The sequence below is a fragment of the Trachypithecus francoisi genome, unplaced genomic scaffold (genome assembly GCF_009764315.1).
Source record: "Trachypithecus francoisi isolate TF-2019V2 unplaced genomic scaffold, Tfra_2.0 Lachesis_group17, whole genome shotgun sequence".
Classification (NCBI taxonomy): Eukaryota; Metazoa; Chordata; class Mammalia; order Primates; family Cercopithecidae; genus Trachypithecus; species Trachypithecus francoisi.
In genome coordinates this window covers 74,353,229-74,359,563 of record NW_022681462.1, presented here as the reverse complement: position 1 = coordinate 74,359,563, position 6,335 = coordinate 74,353,229, and positions in this window count along the sequence as shown.

The window sequence follows — 6,335 nt, the reverse complement described above, 5'->3', positions numbered from 1 at the left end:
GGGAAACCCCGTCTCTACTAAAAATACAAAAAATGAGCCGGGCGTGGTGGTGGGTGCCTGTAGTCCCAGCTACTCAGGAGGCTGAGACAGGAGAATGGTGTGAACCTGGGAGGCAGAGCTTTCAGTGAGCCGAGATCACGCCACTGCACTCCAGCAAGGGTGATAGAGCGAGACTCTGTCTCCAAAAAAAAAAAAAAAAAAAAAAATCTTCTGAATTTTTGAGGCTGGGCACGCGCAGTGGCTGACACTTCTAATCACAGCACTTTGGGAGGCCAAGGCAGGTGGGTCACTTGAGGTCAGGAGTTTGAGTCCAACCTGGCCAACATGGTAAAACCCTATCTCTACTAAAAATACAGAAATTAGGTGTGGTATGGTGGGCGCCTGTAATCCCAGTTACTTAGGGGGCTGAGGCAGGAGAATCGCTTGAACCCAGAAGGTGGAGCCAAGACCATGCCACTGGATTCCAGCCTGGGCGACAACAGCAAAACTCTGTCTCAAAAAAAAAAAAATCCTCTGAATTTTTGTCAAAGAGATAATTATGATTTCAAGGAAAGAGGAGAACTCAATGACAGCCAGATGCAAATTGGCCACAGTGAAGACTTGGTCTTTTGCCCTGTGATACTGTACTTGATTGAGCCTGAGATGAGGCATAGTTTGGATTTGAATACTTTGCACACGGTTGTGGATAGGGCCTTCAGGGGACAGAGATACAGGTGGCAGGGCAGGGGTGTCATAAGGCAGCTATTGAGAGAAACAGTGTTGTGCTGAGAGTGTATAGTCTGAAGAGGGAGGAGCCAAGGGAAGCTCACAGAAAGCAGAGACATGCAAGTTCCACAATCGGGAATCCATACAAGCTCAGTATGAGTTACAAATATGCAGTTTCTAGAGGCTAAGAGTATAAAGAAATCAAGACTCCAGTTAGTCAAGATCTAATCAGAGAAGTTAAGATGGCAAAAGAAAAAAGGTCTTGGCAAGTCAGCAAGAGGAGACAAAGTTTGCATTCCTTTTTTGTGCTGTGTAACAACCACAAATTTCATTGCTTAAAACAATACACATTTATTATCGCACAGTTTCTGGGGGTTGGAGGTCTGGGAACAGTTTAGTTGGGTCCTCTTTTCAGTTTCTCACAGGCTGTGGTCAAGGTGTTGACTACAGATACAATTTTATCTAAGGTTCACAGTCCTATTCCTAGGGCAATAGTTGCTGGCAGAATTTAATTTCTTGGGACTGTAGGGCTGAGGTCCTCCGCTCCTACAGACTGCCTACCATTCCTTGACCCCTCCACAGCATACCGGTTTCCTTCTTCAAGATCAGTGGAAAAGCATCTGCTAATGCTTCCTGCCTTTTACCTCTAGATGGTCTTTTAAAGGTCTGACCTAATTAGATCAAGCCCACCTAGGATAATGTACATTTTGATTAACTGAAAGTCAATTTGTTAGGGACCTAAATGACACCTGGAAAGTCCCTTCACCTTTGCCACATAAATCTAATCAGAGAGTGGTAGCTGTCATATTCACAGATCCCAGCCACACTCGAGGGGATGAGATTGCAGAGGGCATGTACACCATGGGCTGAGACTCTTGGGGGCCATCTTGGAATTCTGCCTACCACAAAGAGTAATCAATCAAACTAATGTAATCATCTTGATCTTGAGTTTAAGAAACAATTTGGCTCTTCCAAGTGCCTTGTGTTTATATTTCCTGTGAGGTCAATGCTAATTCCAGTCACTAGAGTCTGCAGAAAGAGTAGATAACAGACTATACCTATGGCGCCAGAGTGTGTTCAGAGAATGGGAATGTAATAAGTAGGCCTCTTTTTGGGGGGTGGGGAGTGATGTGATGAAAACTGATCTGTTGAAGATGATTTCATCTTCTCTAAGACCAATTTTGGGGATGGAACAGGGGTCTGAAATGTAATTTAGAAGTTGTTGGAACAGCCAAGCTCAGACGAGAATTATGTCTATACTTTGTAAAAAAATCTCTGGGAAGAGAAATATAAGTTTAAACATAAAATACATATTTCTGAATTAAATATATACACATTGGGTATGGATTGGGTTTTGGGGGTGTGTGGAAAGGAAGGGAGAAATTGGAAATGCCTCTAGGGGCTTAAAACTAAAGTACTAGGATGGAGATAACAATTTTTTTTCCATTTAACGTATCTTTTGAGGCCTCTTATGAGCAAAATAATATTAAAAGGAATATAACGATATAGTTTCCCTCTTCATGAGCTTAGAGTGTTGTAGAAAAAGAGAGGGTAGGTAAGGAGTCCCTGGTATCAAATGCAATAGAAAGATGGAGAAGATACAGGTCATGAACAGCAGTATTCTCAATGAAGTGGGTAGAAGTGCAAGTCACATCTCAAAAGACAGTAAAAAGAACTACAGGATATCCATTTGAAAAGCAGGATTGAAAAATGAATTGAAAGGAAACCAGCATTATATACAGGGCAGTAAAGTAAATGATTTCCTTTGGAGTTTGGGAAGAGTGCAACAGTACTTAAATGACACTTATTATTATATTTAATGAGAAGGCTCCAGAGTAATTTGAATTTGTATTTGTCAAAAGAAAAACGAGACAAATTAAATTTAACAGAGTTTAATTGAGCAAAGAACGATTTGAGAATCAGGTAGCCCCCGAACAGAGTAAGTTCAGAGACACTCCAGTGCTACCAACTGGTTGAAGGAGATTTATGAACAGAAAAAGGAAAACTATGGACAGAAAACAGAAGCAAGGTATGGAAACAGCCAGAATGGTTGCACTTGGATGTTTGCCTTATGTGATGGTAAATATTGTGTCAGCTTGATTGGATTGAAGAATGCCTATATGGCTTTGATAAAGTATCCTTTCTGGGTGTGTCTGTGAGGGTGTTGCGGGAGGAGATTGACATTTGAGTCAGTGGACTGGGAGAGGAAGACCCACCCTCAATGTGGGTGGGTACCATCCAATCATCTGCCAGTGCGGCTAGAACAAAGCAGGTGGAGGAAGGTGGGATCAGCTGGCTTGCTGAGTCTTCCTGCTTTCATCTTTCTCCCATGCTGGATGCTTCCTTTTGTTCCTCCTGCCCTTGACATAAAACTTCAGGTTCTTCAGCCTTTGGACTTACAGTGGTTTGCTGGGGGCTCCCAGGCCTTTGGCCACAGACTGAAGGCTACACTTCTGGCTTCCCTACTTTTGAGGCTTTTGGACTCAGACTGAGCCACTACAGGCTTCCTTGCTCCCCAGCTTGCAGACGGCCTATCATGGGACTTCGCCTTGTGATCATGTGAGACAATTGTCCTTAATAAATTCTTTCGTATACACATATATCCTATGAATTCTGTCACTCTGGAGAACTTTAATACACCTTATTTGAACCCAGTTTGAACAATGGCCACCTTAAATTGTTTGAAACTTGGTGAGTCTGGTCACACGTCCAGTTTGGTTGCAGTTCATGATGTATGAAGAAACCTTAAAAATACATAAATAGGCAGCTTTAAGCTAAACTTTTAACAGATTCAAACAGATATCCACAGTAGGACTGTTATCATTATAAAGAGTGCAGATATTCATCCATATTCTCGAAATGGCTCCTTGGGACACCATTCTAAGCTAGTCCATCACTCATGTAGGACTCCATTTTAAGCATCTGAATGGTCAAATGTCTCCAAAGAAGGGAAGCTCACAATTTTCTATTTAGATAATTCTGTCGTTGAACAGTTTTATTAAGTTTTCATTCCCCACTTAAGAGACTTACGTTTACAACAGAAAAAATTTCTTGTGGAGAATACTTGCACTAAACTAGAAAAAAGGCTCCCAGGTACTTGTCTTTGGAAAAAATGCCCATCAGAGAGCACTCTTCACTGGGGGGGAAAAAAACAACTGAAAATCACTTTTTTCTAAGAATAGTGGCTCCTCCAAACCAAGGATTGTATAGTAAATGTGCCTGTTAGCAATAATGTACACTTATGCTAAGAATTACCCTGTATGGCAGATGCACCTGAATGTGAGTTCTGAGCTAGGTGATCTGGGACTGGCTAACCAAGAGATTTGTTCTTTGTCTATGAGGAACATCTGAACCCCCATCCCATAATGGAGGTCCTGAGTTTTGGGTTGAATGAAGATTGCCAGTAGAGATTATTAGGGAAAGGGTGCTACGTGAAAATGACACACAAACTACATGCCTTTTGCAAGTGGCTGTGGTTCTCCCGTGCACCCTGCTGTCATTGGACTGTATGCAAGGTGGTTCTCTTGTCCAGCCCGCCACCACTGGACTCTCTCCCCTACATATAAGCCTCTAATAAAACTCCATGTCTTGTCTTCTGGGTCTGGGTCTCTTCCTTAGCCTCTTGAACCTGGTGCCATCCCCACTGGAGATAACAGGAATTTGGCATAACCAGGATGTCTGCTCCTTGCAATACTGTGTAATCAAGCAAGGATCTTCTTCAGGATGCTGATGTGTTTGCTTTTATCCCTAGCCTGTTGCACTGTGATATGGGTTGGCTCTATGTCCCCACCCAAATCTCATCAAAAATTGTAATCCCCACGTATTGAGGGAGGGAAGTGATTGGATTATGAAGGCAGTTTCCCCCATGCCGTTGTCGTGATAGTGAGTGAGTTCTCATTAGATCTGATGGTTGTAAAATGTCTTGGCATTTCCCCTGCTTGCAGTCACTCCTTCCTACTGCCTTGTGAAGAAAGTGCCTGCTTCCACTTTGCCTTCTGCCATGATTGTAAGTTTCCTGAGGCTTCCCCAGGCATGCAGAACTGTGAGCTAATTAAACCTGTTTCCTTTATAAATTACCCAGTCTTGGATATTTCTTTATAGCAGTGCGAAAACGGACTAATAAAGACTTCATCTCTCAATGGCCACTATTGGTCACATTTTCTAAATGTAGACTATAACTACAGGAATTATATAGTCCACATTCTCTCTCAGTCTCGCTCTCTCTTTCTCTCTGTATGTAACCCACGTGTAATATTAGCCTTACCTTTTTTTTTTTTTTTTTTTGAGACGGAGTCTCACTCTATTGCCCAGGCTGGAGTGCAGTGGCATGATCTCGGCTCACTGCAAGCTCTGCGTCCTGGGTTCACGGCATTCTCCTGTCTCAGCCTCCTGAGTAGCTGGGACTACAGGTGCCCACCACCACACCCAGCTAATTTTTTGTGTTTTTAAATAGAGATAGGATTTCACCATGTTAGCCAGGATGGTCTCAATCTCCTGACCTCGTGATCCACCTCGGCCTCCCAAAGTGCTGGGATTACAGGTGTGAGCCACTGCAGCCTGGCCCAATATTAGCCTTATCTTTTTTTTTTTTTTTTTTTTTTTTTTTTTTTGAGACGGAGTCTCGCTCTGTCGCCCAGGCTGGAGTGCTGTGGCCGGATCTCAGCTCACTGCAAGCTCCGCCTCCCGGGTTTAGGCCATTCTCCTGCCTCAGCCTCCCGAGTAGCTGGGACTACAGGCGCCCGCCACCTCACCCGGCTAATTTTTTTTTTTGTATTTTTAGTAGAGACGGGGTTTCACCGTGTTAGCCAGGATGGTCTCGATCTCCTGACCTCGTGATCCGCCCGTCTCGGCCTCCCAAAGTGCTGGGATTACAGGCTTGAGCCACCGCGCCCGGCCATATTAGCCTTATCTTAAAGAATACAAACTTGGCTGGGCACGGTGGCTCATGCCTGTAATCCCAGCACTTTGGGAGGCTGAGGCGGGTGGATCATCTGAGGTCAGGAATTTGAGACCAGCCTAACCAACATGGAGAAACCGCCTCTCTACTAGAAATACAAAATTAGCCAGGCATGGTGGTGCATGCCTGTAATCCCAGCTACTTGGGAGGCTGAGGCAGGAGAATCAGTTGAACCTGGAGGCAGAGGTTGTGGTGAGCCGAGATCATGCCATTGCACTCCAGCTTGGGCAACAAGAGTGAAATTCCATCTCAAACAAAACAAAACAACAACAAAAAAACATCATTTTAGATGTCTGTTTGAATTGCGCTCTTGCTTGAAAAATAATGTTATGTTAGCTAGTTAATTCAGTTTCATCTGATATCAAAAATTTGAAATTATTCTGAGAAATCGGCTTTCAAAATACAAATGCCCTATTTTATTTTGTAGATGTTTCCAGAATTACTGACTACTTTATCTTTAATTAATGTCAGTAATGAATTTAAAGTTGGGAAAAATCAAGCAAAAATGACAGGCAATAAAAATATAACTCTGAAATATCATTTATTATAACTATTATGGAGTGATATTTTGATAAAAAGTTTGCATGAAATAAAATGTGAATCTTGTATAGCATATACCAGAACACCAGTTCAATTTTGGGATTTCAAGAGGGAATTAATTAATGATGACTTG